General features: G+C 38.2%; 1 long non-coding RNA gene across 2 annotated transcripts in view; it reads left to right on the top strand.

Moving 5' to 3' along the window:
• LOC145545378 (uncharacterized) overlaps positions 1-19,547 on the top strand; it is an 85,332-nt gene that overhangs the window by 5,027 nt on the left and 60,758 nt on the right. Inside the window, exons 2-3 of one of the 2 annotated variants that reach the window (XR_014082033.1) lie at positions 6,916-9,010; positions 9,721-9,965. This is a non-coding gene — a long non-coding RNA (uncharacterized LOC145545378). Of the gene's footprint in view, positions 1-6,915; positions 9,011-9,720; positions 9,966-19,547 lie in introns of those variants that run through there. The other variant, XR_014082032.1, reaches the window with a different exon arrangement.

Here is a 19,547-nt window from a genome sequence, read left to right as displayed (position 1 = left end):
TGTTATTCCAGTTGTTTCTTGACTTCCTACGTTTGCATTCCAGTCCCTTGTAATGAAGAGGACATCTTTTTTGGGTATTAGTTCTAGAAGGTCTTGTAGGTCTTCATAGAACCGTTCAACCTCAGTTTCTTCAGCATTACTGTTCGGGGCATAGACTTGGATTACTGTGATATTGAAATGTTTCCCTAGAAACAGAGATCACTCTGTCATTTTTGAGATTGTATCCAAGTACTGCATTTCGTTAGTTTCTTAGTTTGTAATTAAAGTTATCATTAAGCGTATCATAATGTTTGACACTCTTGACACATTTCCCTCCCACTTTAATATGTTTCCTGGCAATTTTTTTATGTCAGGACCAACTGGTTCCTGATGTAACACTGGTTTTTACCCCTTCAGATTTTTATTTACAGAAAGGAAAATTTTTTGAAAAAGAAATCACCCAAAATTTGTACCAAACTACTTGCTCTAGATTGTAAAAGTCCTTTTCTATGTCATATTGTTTTGACATAAATTTATGCTGTATATGCCGTTGTCATACACAGTGCTTTAATGCTTCTTATAATGTGACAGCCCTTTGAAAGTTTCAAAAGCTCCTGAAATTAAATGAAAGGTGAAAGAGATGCCAGGTAAAATTCATAGTGCCAGGAAGTACATAAACATATATTTTCCCTCTGCTTTGGGGCCAGATTTTGGAGTGATAAGAAACTACTACAGAAAAGAGGAGTATAAAAATTGGAAAAATATTATTTAAAAAAGTTACAGAAAAAAAAGAAAACTGAAAAAAGGATTATAAGATTAGCTTTCAGAAAGGAACTTACAGAGCTTTCTCAATTTGTAATCATGTTAGGTTCTAAAAGTCTAGTAAATCCAAAATGACATGAGGAGATCAGGCTTGTAGTCCTCAAATGCTTTTCCACCAAAAATGGATGTGATTTAGTCATTTAAAACTTTAAAATTAGGGACCTGTTTCTTCTCCTTGCTGATTGTTACCTGAACTTGTAAGCATCTTTTTCCAGTTTAGATAAATTTCACCCTAGTAGAAAGTCCGCTGGCAAATGAATGCCCTTTAAATATTTGAAGAACTCTACAAGTTCCTGTCAACACTGGCACTATGAAATCAACTCACCTTGTCAGGGTTCCTTTGTGTTTATTCATTCAGTCCTTAAAGGTGAGGCCCTAGCTTTGTGTGCCCCAAAAGTGCACTTGCTGTGATTTTTTTTTTTAATTCCCATACAAACTGCTTGCTTTCTTCTGAATTAACTTTAGGCTAATAGGTATTGAATTTATTTGAGGATTGCCTGGTCACAATGAAGTTTTTCCATTTGTAACCAACCTAATGTATAGCAGGTACAACTCTTGCCTCCTGGATGGGAGGGGAGTTTGGGGGAGAATGGATACATGGGTATGTATGGCTGAGTCCCTTTGCTGTTCTCCTGAAACTATCACAACATTGTTAACTGTTTATACCCCAATACAGAATAACAAGTTTAAAAAAAAAAAGAAAGGAAAAGTTTTTCTATTTGTTCACTGCTTTTCCTTTTCTTATTCCTTGTTGATTACATTGGCCCAGCACTTTTCACATATGATATAGCTTGGTCTTGACCTTCAGATACATTCTTACTATTGAACAATTAGTCTCAAATTCACATGCAACATTCAACCTTTTCTCCTGAAATTTCTCTCTCTCTTTTTCATCATGATCTGCATTTACAGTTCTGAAATGTGAGGAGAAATATGTATGTGCATCACAGAACTGAAAACAAATGTAGCAAACATGCCATCAGTCAAGTGTTTATCAGACTTGAGTCCTCCAAGTGCCTCTGCCGTTATCTGAATCCAAAAATAATATTTAACTTGTTTGTTTAAATCTAATTTTTAAATTCTCTTCCTAAACATTACTATTTCTGAAATTGTGATTTGAACTGCTAGTTGTACTTGTGGTTTTTCCTAACACAGATTAAAGTAAGCACAAGTAACAAAATGAAGATATCCTGCTTCAAATACTTTTACCACATGTAAGAGATAAGAATTTTGGACTTACATTTACTTTATCAAGAGGGGGCACATTTTGTAAAGGAATCTAATAGCTATTCAAAATAACTTTATAGTGTCAATTTTAAGGGTATAGATGCTGACTTAGCATCCAGTGCTGAAATTCTTTGTTCCCATGTAACCCCACACTGTGTTCTGCTGCTGCTGTTGCTGCTAAGTCGCTTCAGTTGTGTCCGACTCTGTGCAACCCCATAGATGGTAGCCCATCAGGCTCTGCCATCCCTGGGATTCTCCAGGCAAGAATACTGGAGTGGGTTGCCATTTCCTTCTCCAGTGCATGAAAGGGAAAAGTGAAAGTGAAGTCGCTCAGTCGTGTCCGACTCTTAGCGACCCCATGGGCTGTAGCCTACCAGGCTCCTCCGTCCATGGGATTTTCCAGGCAAGAGTACTGGAGTGGGGTGCCATTGCTTGGTCATGTTTAACAAATTAAGAGGCGATAAATATAGAGGTAAATAAACTGCAATATGCCACCCATTAAACTGCCATGTAGGACAGTTCACATTGAGTCAACTCAGTGTGAGCATGCTATGTCACTTCAGTTGTGTCCGACTTTTTGCAACCCCATGGACTGTAGCCATCCAGGCTCCTCCATCCTTGGGATTCTCCAGCCAAGAATACTGGAGTGGTTGCCATTTCTTTCTCTGGGGGATCTTCCCAACACAGGGATCAAACCCATGTCTCTTACATCTCCTGCACTGACAGGCAGGTTCTTTATAAGAACACTAGTGCTATCTGGGAAGCCCACATAGAACTCAGTGCAGCCACAATTTAAAGGTGACTACTTGAATGTAGACCTCTTGAGCTGAAATACAGCATAGCAAGTGGTGATGCAACCCAAAGTTATCTTAATTTCAAGGGCAAAGAATATTCTAGTTGACCTTTGATTTCTGTATCTTTTCTGTGTATATTGCACCAAAAAACTCAATATAGTGAAACCAATTAAGCTTGATAATGTTTCTTCCTCAGCATTTATACTATCCTGTATTAAATAAAATTAAAAGACAAAAAACCTTCAGAGTCCACACAAAATCTTGCATGTAAGTGTTCATAGTGAAATTATTCATAATAGCCCAAATGTCTCCAAACTGATGAGTTGATAAATAAAATATGGTGTATTCATACAATGGAATATTATTAAGCAATAAAATGAAGTCTTGATACATTCTGCTACCACATGGAAGAAATGTACTCGTTATGGAAAAATCAAAATTGATTTTGAGTACTGTCAACAGAGATATATAAAACAATACTCAGAGATACATAAAAACAGGATTTGCAAAACAAGTGAATTAGAGATAAATATACTAATATATATGATGAATTATGAAAGAATTCAGCACAGCTTCCTTTGTTAAAATAGAAACAAACCTCCAAGTTGTAATTCATATTTCTTAGACATTTTATGTCTATAAAATTAGTACATATGCTCAATGTGTTTCCCTCCTAGTTTTTATATATAGATGGCAGAGCTAATTAATTCCTCTGTATTTTAAGATATATCAGCATATGTGAAGAAAATCCAATTTAAATTACATGAAAGCTATGACAGTGCTTTACGAGGTACAGTAGTTTTGTGATTCATAATATACAAATTTTAAAAGAGCTAGGAAACTGTATCAGTAATTTAAAATTCCTAATTGTTTTCTTTTTTCTTTTACTAAGCCTTCATATGAGATTACTGAAACAGGATGGGGTGAATTCAAAATAATCATCCAAATATTTTTCATTGATCCTAATAAAAGACCTCTGAGTAACGTTACTCTTTGCAAATATAAAATGGACTTTTTAGCAATTGTGAAAATGTAACAATACTCAGTAGCTTGTTATATGTTGACATTTTTTTATTCAGGTATACTTTTATGTAAGTTTATGTCTTGGTGTATCTTTCCATGCATTAAGGTTTTTCTTTTTTAAATGAAGTGACTTTCAAAACTCTCTTATTTTTCAAGTATAAAAAGAAGGGATATAGTATGAACAGTTATTTGAAAGAAATCATGAAAATTATTTGACTACTAGAGCAAAAAAATGTCTATAATTCATTAGTATTTTTTGGTTATTAGTGTCACGCAAGTGTATCCTCGTTGGTTCTTGTCACGTCACAACAAAGATTTGGAGTGACGTTAGTAATAAACAAGTTGAGTCCATACACTCTCTGAAATGGGAGGGTCCACTTTTTTATAGTTAAAAACCCTGGAAAGCCTTTTTACTTTTTCAAACTGTCCTCAGTACTAGCAGCTTTATTTTATTCATGAATCCTTATTATAACTACTGACTTTTTCATCATTCGCTCTCTTCTTTGTTGCTTGATAATGTAAAAAGTCCCTCGAAGTTTTCACTTGGAGCCCTCAGCAACTTGGTGAGATTCTCGTTTTAGAGATGAGGATACTAAGGCTCAGAGATGAAGTCTCGTGCTGAAAAACACAGTTAATTGTGGTAGAACTAGTTTTTGAACCTGAATATTTGTATTCAGATCTCACACTCTTTGTTTGACTCTTCCTTTTGACTAAAACCACTAAGCCTATTTTATTGCTAAACACAAAGAGTTACAACTGAGGCTATTTCATTGCACATTTGTATGGCTGGTGTTTAACTCCACTTTCAGGGTTTTAACATTCATCACCATTAATTTTCATCTTGATAGACTGAGTTCATTCCTTTAGCACCAAACATTTAAACCTTAGTTGTCCAATTACATTTGTAAAACTGTGTGCTTTTAAAGGAGTTGAATGGCACCTGGGCCAGTGATACAGAGAATTAGTTCTGAACTAACTACGCCAGAAATGCCTGAGGTGTTTTTTAGAAGTTCAGACATCTAGTCCCCATTCTCTGGATGGTGATTCATAGGTTTGGAGAGGGGCCAGCACCCCCAGGTAATTTTGATGCACAGTAAGATTTAGGACCGGTTGGCATAGACCACTACATAAAAGTTTCCTTTAGCCCCTCCAGCATAGTAAGAAAAGAAGACTGACTTCCATCATGAAGTGAAACATCCTGTTCAGATTTGGAGAAGTTCTAGTTTTCAGAAAGTTCTACTTTATATTACGCTTTCTTGAACTTCATCTTAACTTGATTACATCTGCAAAGATTCTACTTGCGAATACAGTCACATTCACAGGTACTGAGGGTAAGTATTGATACTTCAACTTATCTTTTGGGGGACACAATTTAACCCCATAATATAGAAGTAACCCCATTTCTGACCCCTTCTTCAGGAAAACCACAGTTACTGTTTTCGGTTCCTCTAGGAATTAACTCCCATGTATCTGATGTATTTAAGTCCCTAAGTTTGAATTTTTCTATTTTAGATAGTGCCTCTCAACTCCTGAGCATGATACATGATCCTTTATCTTCATATTTCTTTCTTTTTTCATTTTGCTGGAGGAATTTCTTCAGAAAGGATGCCTAAGAAATACATTTTCAGAGTCAATGCTCTCTAAAAATATCTTTATTTTTACTTCATACTTGATTGATTGGGTGAGGAATTCTAGGATCCACAGGAGGATATGCTCTCTTGTCTGTGAGTTAAAGGAGAAGAAGGAAGATTAATCAAACCAGCCACCCAAAGCATTCTTGATTTCTACACCTGCCAATTTTGAGCTTCCAGTCTCTCCTGGGCTCCACTGGGGCCACTGTCTCTCACCTCTGATGCAGTTTTCTTCCCTAAGGTTTTAGGTTATGGATTTCCCCATTATGGTTTATACATTTGTGTAGTCTCACCTGCTTTCTGTCCATCCTAGAAATTTGTCAAATTATCTGCTTCAAATATGATGCCTGCTTTTTATGATGATTTTAGCTGACTTTTTGGAAAATTCTTCAAGGCCTCTCAGTTGGTTCTCCAACTTCAGCATAAACTCTTGATGTTTTACCTGCTAGATTTTGTTTTGTTCAAATAATCATATGTTGTGCTGCAAAGCTTTTCCAGTGATGTCTTACTATATCTGTTTCCAAGTATTTTGAAGAGAGGTTGCTCTTGCTGAAGTGAATTATCAGTGGCTAACTTTTCGTTTATTATGCTGCTGCTGCTGCTGCTGCTAAGTTGCTTCAGTCGTGTCCAACTCTGTGCGACCCCATGGACTACAGCCTACTAGGCTCCACCGTCCATGGTATTTTCCGGACGAGAGTACTGGAGTGGGTTGCCATTGCCTTCTCCGTTTATTATGCTACTTATGTTATAATCTTATTATTAATACTACACCAGAGAAATTAACTTGTCCTTTAAAACTTGAGTATCTTATTATTGATCATTCCTTTTGAAAGTATCAAATCTTTTTTCCTCACAGTGAATTTGTAAACGTTACCTGTCACAGTTAAGCAAATTTCATTTGTGTAAGTAAAAGACTTTTTGTCTTAGTGATTCCCAGTTTAATTTGCATAGCCATATCTTATTTTTTATATATATAATCACTCTCTGGAGATGCTTTGTAGCCAATCTTCACTTACCCTCTTTATAACATGCAGATTGAATAGATAGGGATAGATAGTAATACCTAATAGGAAAATAAAAGTACAGTCAGAGCTCAGGTGATCTGCCACTGTAAGTTATAGTTGAGACAAGATCCTGAATTTGGTAGGTTTACTGCTTTACTTCAGTTACTTCTGTAACTGTAAATCAGTTAGAGAAATGATCATCTTGCTTGATGATGATAAAAACCATCCACGGATGTCATATCTTTTTATTTCACAAGCAACACTATATCATGTATTAAAGCTGTTTCAGTCAGACACCAGTGCAATCTGGGGGAAAAAAACAGTGGTTTCAGAGTTCTATGATGAAATGGTAAGATTTTATAATGAGAGTTTTTAAAGCAGTTTCAATTGTAGACTTTGAAGTTACCGGGCTGTTTTCCCATTCTGTCCCATTAGATATTTCAAGACCCAACAGCAATGATGCAACAATTATTGACAACATCTCGTCAACTTACCTTAGGAGCCTATAAGCATGAAACAGAATGTAAGTGCCATGAGTTTATAGTTAATCCTGAGAAATAATGTATTCAGTGATGGTGAAAGAATTGTATGATGAGTGACTATTAAGTTTTTTTATTATATACAGGTAAAATTTTTAGGAGTTAGAAAACAAAATATGTATTACTAAAGAATAGGTTAGAAGGATGCTTTAAATAGTTCTCAGAATAGGCCAACTTTCAAATCGGTAAAAGACAGCTGCTCACACACTCTGAAATAGTTTGTCTTTTATTCACTAATTCCATTTAAGTGTAGCTTGTCATTAATGTTGCTTAACCTGTCACTCTGTCATTTTCTGTGTGTACTAGTCTTTGCTAACGATCGGTGTGAAGAACCTTGCAGAACATAATTATACTTTAGTGTACTGTGACTAGTGTCTCTCTTTGTGCACAACATTTCATACATCTGTATCAATCATTTGCATTTGTCATTCAAGATGAAACCTATTTACCAACCCCATGTTGACATTTATGTCACCATTTATTCAGTTGTTCCTTTGATCTTTCATTATTTGCTTACAATAGATATTGAGCACCAGTAATATGCCAGGCATTGTTTTAGCTTCAGAGGATAGAGCAGTGTCTAAACCAGACAAAAGCCCTGTCCTCCTGGAGCTTACATTCCAGTGTAAGGAAGAGAATTACTCAATAAATATAACAATAAAATGTAAGGCAGTGATTGAATGGCATGGAGAAACCTAAAGCAGGGGTTGGAGCACTTCTGGTGCGAGACTGTTAGGTTTAAATATCAGGTCAGAGAATGCTTCCTGAAATTGTGACATTTGAGCAAATACCAAAAAGAGTGGGGAAATGAGCCCTGCAGCTGCATGAGGGAGGAATGTTATGTGTAGAGAGGCAGCAAGGACAGGGTCCTGAGGTAAGAGCAGGCCTGGCATATTCGACGAACAGCAAGAAGGCCAGTGTGACTAAAGTAGAGGGAACAAGGGGCCACAGAGTGGGAGACGAGGCCAAAGGAGTTAATAGAGGACCAGCTCAAACAGGATCTTATAGGTAACTGTAAGGACTTTAGATTATTAAACTGAAGGAGATGTGAAGTTTTTTGTGGATTTTGAGCAAAAGCAGAGTGACATTATAAGAGTAACATTTTCAAAAGATCAATCACCCTGGCTGCCATGTTGAGAGTAGACTATAAAGCAGAAAGGGTAGAAGCAGAGTAGTTAGGAGACTGTTGCAATCATCCAGATGTGATCAAATTGTGGGTAGTACCAGTGGGACAGCAATGGAGGTTCTGTTTTGAAGATACAATAATGGCTGATGGTTTGATAAGATGTGAGAGAAGGCGATGTATTAATACAAAGCATGACTCTTAAGGTTTGGGGCCTGAAGAAGGAAACAAAAAAAAATTATTGTTGCTTTTCATAAAGATGGGAAGTCTGGGAGGGGCAGCTTCATGGGGAAAGATTAGGAGTAAAGTTTTGGACATGATGGATGTGGGATGCCTATAAGACTTGTAGGTGGAGATGCTGAGAAGGGAATTGTACTCAAAAGTCTGGTATTCAAGGAGAGGTCTGGGCTGAAGATCTAAATTTGGAGGAGAATATATAGATGGATTTATAAATTGTGAGGCCATATGGTATCATCAAAAGAGTAAGTGAAGATAAACAGAGGTTCAAGGATTGGAGAAGGCAATGGCACCCCACTCCAGTACTCTTGCCTGGGAAACCCCATGGACAGAGAAGCCTGGTAGGCTGCAGCCCATGGGGTCGCGGAGAGTCGGACACGACTGAGCTACTTCACTTTCACTTTTCACTGTCATGCACTGGAGGAGGAAATGGCAACCCACTCCAGTATTCTTGCCTGGAGAATCCCAGGGACGGGGGAGCCTGGAGGGCTGCCGTCTATGGGGTCGCACAGAGTCGGACACAACTGACGCGACTAAGCAGCAGCAACAGCAGCAGCAAGGATTGAGCCCTGCACTTTCCCAACATTTAAAGATTAAGAAGATGACCTGCAAAGGAAGTTAGGAAAGAACAGTGAGTATGGAGGGTTTAAAACTAGGTGCACATAATATCCTAGAGCCAAGTGAAGAAGGTTCATCAGAAAACAGTCATTAACTGTGTCCAGTACCTCTGATAGGCCAAGAAATAGGCGATCGCAATGTGGAATTCTTTGGTGACCTTAATGTGGGCAGTTGAAGAATAGAAAGGACAGATGATCAGTTGAAGTGGATCCAGAGAGAATGAGATGAGACACTGGAAACAGGTGCTATTGACTAGTCTGTCTTGGAGTTTGACCTGTAAAGGGAAAGTAGCCCTGGAAGCAGTAGGATGAGCAGGATTTGGGGTCCAGAGGCCAGTGTTTTCTGGGGGAAGTAGACCAGTAAGTGTAGGTGTAGGCTGAAAAAAGTGATCCAGTAAAAGGGGTGAGAGGATGAGAATGCAGGGGAGAAAGAGATTGCTGTTTAACCATTAATGGTTATAGTAGTGTTTTGTTTCATGAAACCCATGACTAGGAGTTAAATGACCTGAATACTGATTATAATTGCCACTTGGTAGTCATTTAAAATTTCACATCACTCCCATTAAAAAGAGTTATGCTTCATGTTCTACATCTGAAAATATAATTACTTGGCCTACTTTGTTGTGAACATAAAGCAGAAGTGTATATTATCCCTTGGAAAAGGTAAAAAGCACTAGTAATATGCTGTTTTAATTTTTTGTTGGTCTTTTTCTCTCCATTATAGGTATTCTTCTCCTGTACTATGAAATGTGCCCAATTCATAGAGGAAATTTCTCTTTTTAAAATTCAAGTGCCCACATTTCTGTGTTTTCAACAAAACTAATATCATTAATTTATATATGTATAATAGTAGACACAAGTGTGTTTTTAGAGAAAGACTTCTACAAATTAATTTTGATGTAGGAAAGCTTATGTGTGGAGCTTTATAACCTTGAGAAGTTTTTTATCAGTAAATTGTATGTTTTGTGTTATCTTCAGGTTATTTTCTCAACAGTGTCGAATTCATAAGGAACAAAAAAGTAGTTCTGTAAATGCTATTGGCAAAATTGATAACTTTTGAGAAGAAAACTTCATTTAGATTGTGATTCATAGCACTTACCAAAACAGATTCCAGTTTTATTAATGATAGTTAATTGTTTTGGATTTTCTTGTTTTTTTTTGCCACACCACATGGCATACAGGATCTTATTCCCCAACCAGGAGTCAAACCCATGCCCTGTGCATTGGAAATGCAGTTTTAACCAATGAACTGCTGGGGGAGTCCCTAAATGTTTCTTTAAAATCTATTAACCTATTGAAAAAAGTTAGAGAAATGATTGTCTGTCCTGGCTAGGGCAGACTTCTAAATTTGAGGTGTTAGAAGAAATTATATTGAAAGAAAGACCAGAAAAATTTTTGCAAGATGTGTATAGCTTACACATTTCAAAGGGCCAAAAAAAAAAAAAAAAAGAAATTTCTAGAAAATATGAGAAAGGATTAATATCTTTAAAACAAAAAATTTAAAAAACAGAATAAAGTTTTAAACTGCAGTTGATAAATGGACAAAAGACACGGATAGACAGATGAAAGAAGAGATGGCTAGTAAATAGAAAAGGAAAGTATTTGACCTTTGTAGTAATTCTTAAAATGCAAAACAAATAATAATGGGTGGTTATATTTGTATCAGATAAGCAAAAATTGTTTCATAGTTGTGCCTGTTAAGGATGTGGTGAAACCTGTGTTCTCATGAATTGTTTGTGAGTAGACCTTTTAGGAAAGCAATTTGGGAATGTTAATTAATGGTCTAAAATAGATAGGTGCACTTTTGCCTGTATGAGAGCATTATACTCAATATTTGATAATAATATCAGATTTATTGAGTGCTTACTACTATTTAGCATAGATTGGTAAGAAGCCTGTAGAAGTTAACATGAGTTAGTGATAGAGCCAGGACTCCTGAGCAGTCCTCAGAACTTAGGTTCTGAAAACATTTTAATATTTTTAGATAGAGTAATAGTCAGGATGCAGATTGCTCATTATAAAGCAACATTAAAAGTTTATAAAGATGTTTTTATTGGTAAACCTGTGGAAATCTACTTAAGCACCAATTATCTAGGTTTTAATTGAAACTGCTTCACAAGGAATAACTAAAGTGATAGGGAATGCTTAATGAGAGCTTACCTGTACTAAATAAGTGCTTTTACATTTCTTAACTTATTGAATACCCTTAACAACCCTTGGAGGAAGGTTAGCCCATTTTACATAGAGAGATTTGATATCTTGCCTCAAGTTACTCAGCAGAGCCAGGATTTAAACCCATACAGAGTCTAGATTCTTAACCAACATACAGAGTTGTATCTCTTTTTAAAAAGCCTTACAGTCCAGTTACATTGTAAGTTATATTGACTTTGCAAAAATAACAATGCTTCTTTGAATTGATTTGCTGTAAACTGAGGCTTCATTTGGAAATTTGAAACATTTTATATATATTTATAAACATACACACATATATACATACATATATAGTGTATGTATAAGCATTTAATCTACAGAAGCAGAAAACTAAAATAAGCTAAAAGAAGTTTTTAAACGTTTTCCCCTAGGATCTCATTGCTATTTAACCCAGTTCTTCCAACATATGGTACCCTTTAGAATCTTCTGATTTGTCAAAAATAAAGTGTAGTGACTAAATCAAACAACAAAAATCCATATATATAGTGACTGCAATCCTCTGACAAATGAGTTAAAATCAGGTCTTCCTGACTAGATTTAGAACTACTTGTTACACTCAGGCAGTCCTTGTTGTTTCCCAAATCTTTCTGTACTATTTCCAAGGCCTGCTATGTCCACTTCATCCAATTTCTTTCTTATTCTTTAAAACTCAGTTCAGATTTTACTACTGCCAAGAAGCCTTCCTTAATGTACACACACACCCTTTGCTCTTTGGTATGAATCCTATCTGCTCTCTTAGCTCCCTGATTACCTCATGACACTGTAATGCATTTTTCCTTCTTATCTGTCTGCTACCTCTGCTGTATCTGCTGTATCCCACCCAGCATCTAACAATGTGTCTTTACTCTGCATATGTTTTTAATTGATGTGGGGGGGTTGAGGGGGAACAGGAAGATAAAAATTTCCACATACTAAAGCAGCATTGTCAAAAAAGTCTATAGACAGACATACCATGAAGAAATAGTGTATTCATACCCCACATGACTCTTTTCTTTGATACATAAACAGCTCTTGCACATCATTAAAAAAAGTCCACTAACCAGTAACTAAAAATCCTCTGCAGAGCAAAGGAAACCATCAACAAAATGGAAAGGCAGTTTATTGAATAGGAGAAAATATTTGAAAATTATGTATCTGATAAGTCCAAAATATATTTTTGTTTTTATCAAAAGTACATAAACGCATGTAATTCAGTGGCCAAAAAAAGCATAAAATTCAATTAAAACTGAGCAGAAGAGTTAAGTAGATATTTTTCTAAAGAAGACATGCAGATGGCCAATAGATACACAAAACATGCTCAATATCACTAATCATCAAGGAAATGTGAATCAAAAACATAATGCAATATCACTTCATATGGGTTAGAAAGTCTATTATCAAAAACACAAGAAATAACAAGGTTGGCAAGGATGTGGACAAAAGGAAACCTTTCTGCAATGTTGATTGGTACAACCACATCTAGACTGTATACTGTCAGCCTGCTTGTTTAACTTCTGTGCAGAGTACATCATGCGAAATGCCAGGCTGGATGAGGCACAGGCTAGAATCAAGATTGCTGGGAGAGATATCAACAGCCTCAGATATGCAGATCATACCACTGTAATGGCAGAAAGTGAAGAGTAACTAAAGAGCTCTTGAGGAGGGTGAAAGAGGAGGGTGAAAAAGCTAGCTTAAAACTCAACATTCAAAAAACGATTTCATGGCATCTGGTTTCATCACTTCATGGTAAATAGGAGAAAAAGTGGAAGCAGTGACAGACTTTATTTTCTTGAGCTCCAGAATCACAGTAGACAATGACTGCAGCCATGAAATTAAAAGACAATTGCTCCTTGGAAGAAAAACTATGACAAACCTAGACAGTGTATTAAAAACCAGAGACATTACTTTGCAGACAAAGGTGCATATAGTCAGTGCTGTGATTTTTCCAGTAGTCATGTACAAATGTGAGAGTTGGACCATAAAGAAGGCTGAACACCAAAGAATTGATACTTTCAAATTGTGGTGCTAGAGAGGACTCTTGAGAACTTCTTGGACAGCAAGGAGATCAAAGCAGTCAATCTTAAAGGAAATCAACCCTGAATATTCATTGGAAGGACTGATGCTAAAGCTCCAACACTTTGGCCACCTGATGGGAAGAGCTGACTCATTGGAAAAGACCCTGATGCTGGGAAAGATTGAGGGCAGGAGGAGAAGGGGGCGGCAGAGGATGAGATGATTGGATAGCATCACTGACTCAATGGACATGAGTTTGAGTAAACTGGGAGATAGTGAAGGACAGGGAAGCCTGGCGCCCTGCAGTCCATGGAGTTGCAAAGAGTCAGACTTTCCCCCCATTCTCTTTTCTAATCTATCCCCAGGCCCTACCTTACACCACAGGCCTGGGGTAAGAGGTAGGGGAAAGTTGAGTGATGCCTGGCACAACTAGAAGTGCCATCTCGAACCCTGCAGAGGTCCTCTGGCAGCAGTTTTAGACCACAGAGAGAGCTTTGTACACCCTCCATAATGCTTATACAGGTTGCAACACAAAACATAAAATGACAAAGTAAAAATTAACATCCCATCAGGGAAAAAAATTAACAATCCATCAGGGCAGACAGATAAAAAGTAAGTAGAGTGGCTAGGTATCATTCTACAGAAGGCACAAGCGTGTATCTGCATTAGGCACAAGCATGGTTTCCATTTTTAGGAGCTTTCTAACATATTAATATTACATGATTTCCAAAATAGTTTCCTACTTGCTGTTGTTCCTAGGCCGCCAAGAGGGGACAGCCAACATGGCCTTAAAAATTAATCACCACTACTATTCAAATTAGATGACTCAAAAGTAGAGGGCTCACCATGTGGATGTGAGCAGGACAGGGGATAGATCAGAAAAAGAATGAGGGGAAAGTCCCATTCTATTTGAACTGTGACATAGGAGAGCATCCCTCCATGAGCCTAGTTAGATTACCCCCAAAGAATGTGTTCATAAAATTGAAGTTCGTGGAGGTAGTTCTGACTTTATGCATGGTAAAATACGAGTACCAAATACGTTGTCATGAGTTAGTCTTGCCATTTGTCAACTCTTACTTCTATGTTGGCTTTAATCCAAGTAGATCTCCTTTAACCCAAGTATACAGAGAACCATTTTACACCCACCATGATGCTTAGGATTATTTATTTTTAATTTTGCCTACATTGTGCCTGCACTGCTGTGCAAGGGCTTTCTCTAGTTGTGGTGAGTGGAGGCTACTCTGTGCTAAGGTACATTGGCTTCTCACTGAAATGGCTTTTCCTGTTGCAGAGCATAGGTTCTAGGCATGCGGGCTTCGGTAGTTGTGGCTCATGGGTTCTAGAATGCTGGCTCAGTGGATGTGGCACATGGGCCTTGTTGCTCTGCGGCATGTGGGATCCTCCCAGACCAGGAATGGAACCCCTGTTCCCTACATTGGCAGGTGGACTCTTAATCTCTAGACCACCAGGTCAGCCCTGGGTGCCTATAATTTTAAATTAAACAGAAATAAGTTGGTGAGGACGTGGGGAAATTGGAAGTCTCATACATTGCTGATAGGGTGTAAAATGGTGCAGCCACTTTGAAAACTGGTTTGGCAATTCCTCAAAGAGTTGGTTGCTCTAATGGCCCAGCAAGTACACTCCTAGATGTGTACCCAAGAGAAATGAAAATATTCACATAAAACTTGAATATACCTGTATGTTTGAGGCAGAATTATGCGTGATGGAAATGGCAGCCCATTCCAGTATTCTTGCCTGGAGAGTTCCATGGACAGAGAAGCCTGGCAGGCTACAGTCCCTGGGGTTGCAAAGAGTCAGACATGACTGAGTGACTCTCTCTCAGTCACTCACTCACTCATGCATTTGAGTGAAAAAAGAAACCCCAAATAGTCATCAACTGATGAACAAATGAATAAAAGTAATATATATAAACAGTAGAATAGCATACATACAGAAAAAAGTAAGTAAGTATTAATTGTACTACATAATGAGGAATCTTGCAAATATAGGCAAAGTGAAAGAAGCCAGACACAAAAGCCACAAGCTGTATGTACTCATGATAAGTTGCTTCGGTCACATCCGACTCTTTGTGACCCTATGGACTGTAGCTCGCCAGGCTCCTCCTGCCTCTATACAGGATTCTCCAGGCAAGAATACTGGAGTGGGTTGCCAGGCCCTCCTCCAGGGGATCTTTCCAACCCACAGATCAAACAAACCCAAATCTCTTACATCTCCTGCATTGGCACGCAGGTTCTTTAACACTAGCATCACGTGGGAAACACACTATATTTCCATTCATAAGAAATATCCAGAATAGGGAAATCTGTTAAAAACAACAACAAAAAATAGTTGTTTAGGATGGGGATGGGGAATTACCATTTGGGGTGATAAAATGTTCTGGAATTAGTGGTGATGATTCAATAATCTTGTACATATATTAAAAACTCTCACTTGTAGTTTTTCCTCAGTTGTACATTTTTAAAATGTTCCCAATGAACACTGTGTGAATTTTATCTCAAGAAAAAATTTTTAAACAGTCCCCTGTCAAACTTTGTTTAAAATTACAAAAATTAAAAAAATCTTCTACAAGGTCTTGATTTCTATTTCCCCGTTCTTCTACAAGAGGAAGAGGATATTTTCCAAAGATTAATTACTTCATTAAGTAAAGACAAAGAATAATAAAAGAAAACGTGTCCAGTTAGGCAGCTCTGTTCTTTTTTTAAAAAACACTATAACAGACTTTAGTTCAGTTCAGTCGCTCCGACTCTTTGTGACCCCATGAACCAGTGGCAAGAATACACAGAAACTACAAAAAAGATCTTCACGACCCAGATAATCATGATGGTGTGATCACTCACCTAGAGCCAGACATCCTGGAAAGTGAAGTCAAGTGGGCCTTAGGAAACATCACTACGAACAAAGCTAGTGAAGGTGATGGAATTCCAGTTGAGCTATTTCAAATCCTGAAAGATGATGCTGTGAAAGTGAGGGACTCAATATGCCAGCCAATTTGGAAAACTCAGCAGGCCACAGGACTGGAAAAGGTCAGTTTTCATTCCAATCCCAAAGAAAGGCAATGCCAAAGAATGCTCAAACTACCACACAATTGCACTCATCTCACACGCTAGTAAAGTAATGCTCAAAATTCTCCAAGCCAGGCTTCAGCAATACGTGAACTGTGAACTTCCAGAAGTTCAAGCTGGTTTTAAAAAAGGCAGAGGAACCAGAGATCAAATTGCCAACATCCAGTGGATCATCGAAAAAGCAAGAGAGTTCCAGAAAAACATCTATTTCTGTTTTATTGACTATGCCAAAGCCTTTGACTATGTGGATCACAACAAACTGTGGAAAATTCTGAAAGAGATGGGAATACCAGACCACCTGACCTGCCTCTTGAGAAATCTGTGTGCAGGTCAGGAAGCAACACTTAGAACTGGACATGGAACAACAGACTGGTTCCAAATAGGTTAAGGAGTATGTCAAGGCTGCATATTGTCACCCTGCTTCTTTAACTTATATGCAGAGTACATCATGAGAAACACTGGGCTGGAGGAAGCACAAGCTGGAATCAAGATTGCTGGGAGAAATATCAATAACCTCAGATACGCAGATGACACCACCCTTACGGCAGAAAGTGAAGAAGAACTAAAGATCCTCTTGATGAAAGTGAAACAGGAGAGTGAAAAAGTTGGCTTAAAGCTCAACGTTCAGAAAACTAAGATCATGGCATCCAGTCCCATCACTTCATGGCAAATAGATGGGGAAACAGTGGCTGACTTTATTTTTCTGGGCTCCAAAATCACTGCAGATGGTAATTGCAGCCATGAAATTAAAAGACGCTTACTCCTTGGAAGGAAAGTTATGACCAACCTCGACAGCATATTAAAAAGCAGAGACATTACTTTGCCAACAAAGGTCCGTGTAGTCAAGGCTATGGTTTTTCCAGTAGTCATGTATGGATGTGAGAGTTGGACTGTGAAGAAAGCTGAGCACCAAAGAATTGATGCTTTTGAAGTGTGGTGTTGGAGAAGATTCTTGAGAGTCCCTTGGACTGCAAGGAGATCCAACCAGTCCATCCTAAAAGAGATCAGTCCTGGGTGTTCATTGGAAGGACTGATGCTGAAGCTGAAACTCCAATACTTTGGCCACCTGATGGGAAGAATTGACTCATTTGAAAAGACCCTGATGCTGGAAAAGATTCAGGGCAGGTGGAGAAGAGGACAACAGAGGATGAGATGGTTGGATGTCATCACTGACTCAATGGACATGAGTTTGGGTAAACTGTGGGAGTTGATGAGGGACAGGGAGCCCTGGCGTGTTGCAGTTCATGGGGTCGCAAAGAGTCGGACACGACTGAGCGACTGAACTGAACTGAACTGAACTAACTCAATATATAAAAAAGTTACCATGTGAACAAATTGAGTTTAAGATATAGCAGAATATTGGTTTAATATTACTTTCCACACTAATTTTATAAAGGGGAAAAATTTTGTGATTATTTTGTTGTACAAGAAAGTATTGATTGGGATTAGCATTGGTAATGATAGTAACTCTTAGTATACTAGGAAGAAAAGAAAAGAAAGTTTTCTTAATCTGAAAAAGATATCCACCCAAAAGTCTACAGTATAATTTACATATGTGCCCTTCAAATCTGTAATTAAAGCCTGTGTCCTGTCAGAGGTCATCCTGACCTGATTCAGACCTGTGCTATGCCATTTGGCACGCACTTAATTCCTCATCTTCTCTATGATTTCATCAAAATTGATAGAATAAAGGAAAAGTGAAGGAAATACTTTTTATCTCTAATACCATATAGAGTGCCTATATAGACATTATGAGCAGGTTAAATATCATTATGATTTTAAGTTAGAATTGCCTGAGGTTATACCTGTATTGAGAGAAATGCAGAATTGGAAGGCAGGATCAGTTCCAGAAGACAGGTCAAGGGCAAGACCTAGGACAAGCTGAGAGGATGGGTAGCTGTCATAGATCCAAGGATGCTATGTCCAGAGCCCAGGAAATGCAAGCCCACTAAGAGGCAGGGCTGTTGGCTCCTTGGAGGACAGAGGCTAACTAAGGTACTACTCTAGGCAGCTCTCTAAAGAAGATCAAAGTGTAAGTCTCATTTTTCTAAGCAGTGTGGTAGGTGTTGCTATCCTTATTTTATAGATAAGAGATTAAGGGATTATAGCTAGATGCTGAGTGAACGAGCAAGGTGACTCAGACCATCTTTCTGCCACAGTAATACTTCTCATATATAAAGCCTCAGCATTTTTAATTGTCTGATCAGTTCAGTTCAGTCGCTCTGTTGTGTCCGACTCTTTGCGACCCCATGAATCGCAGCACGCCAGGCCTCCCTGTCCCTCATCAACTCCCGCAGTTTACCCAAACTCATGTCCATCGAGTCGGTGATGCCATCCAGCCATCTCATCCTCTGTCATCCCCTTCTCCTCCTGCCCCTAATCCTTTCTAGCATCAGGGTCTTTTCCAACGAGTCAATTCTTCCCATCAGGTGGCCAAAGTATTGGAGTTTCAGCTTCAACTTCAGTCCTGCCAATGAAAACCCAGAGCTGATCTCCTTTAGGATGGACTGGGTGGATTTCCTTGCAGTCCAAGGGACTCTCAAGAGTCTTCTCCAACACCACACTTCAAAAGCATCAATTCTTCAGTGCTCAGCTTTCTTTATAGTCCAACTCTCACATCCATACATGACTACTGGAAAAACTATAGCCTTGACTAGACGGACCTTTGTTGGCAAAGTAATGTCTCTGCTTTTTCATATGTTACCTAGGTTGGTCATAACTTTCCTTCCAAGGAGTAAGCATCTTTTAATTTCATGGCTGCAATCACCATTTGCATTGATTTTGGAGCCCCAAAAAATAACATCAGCCACTGTTTCCACTGTTTCCCCATCTATTTGCCATGAAGTGATGGGACCGGATGCCATGATCTTAGTTTTCTGAATGTTGAGCTTTAAGCTAACTTTTTCACTCTCCTGTTTCACTTTCATCAAGAGGATCTTTAGTTCTTCTTCACTTTCTGCCATAAGGGTGGTGTCATCTGCATATCTGAGGTTATTGATAATTCTCCCAGCAATCTTGATTCCAGCTTGTGCTTCCTCCAGCCCAGCATTTCTCATGATGTACTCTGCATATAAGTTAAAGAAGCATGGTGACAATATACAGCCTTGACGTACTCCTTTTGCTATTTGGAACCAGTCTGTTGTTCCATGTCCAGTTCTAAGTGTTGCTTCCTGACCTGCACACAGATTTCTCAAGAGGCAGGTCAGGTGGTCTGGTATTCCCATCTCTTTCAGAATTTTCCACAGTTTATTGTGATCCACACAGT

The sequence above is a fragment of the Giraffa tippelskirchi genome, chromosome 4 (assembly GCF_054371585.1).
Source record: "Giraffa tippelskirchi isolate mGirTip1 chromosome 4, T2T-mGirTip1v1.2.pri, whole genome shotgun sequence".
NCBI lineage: Eukaryota > Metazoa > Chordata > Mammalia > Artiodactyla > Giraffidae > Giraffa > Giraffa tippelskirchi.
The sequence above is the reverse complement of the archived record's forward strand: the minus strand, read 5'-3'. Positions and strand labels throughout refer to the sequence as shown.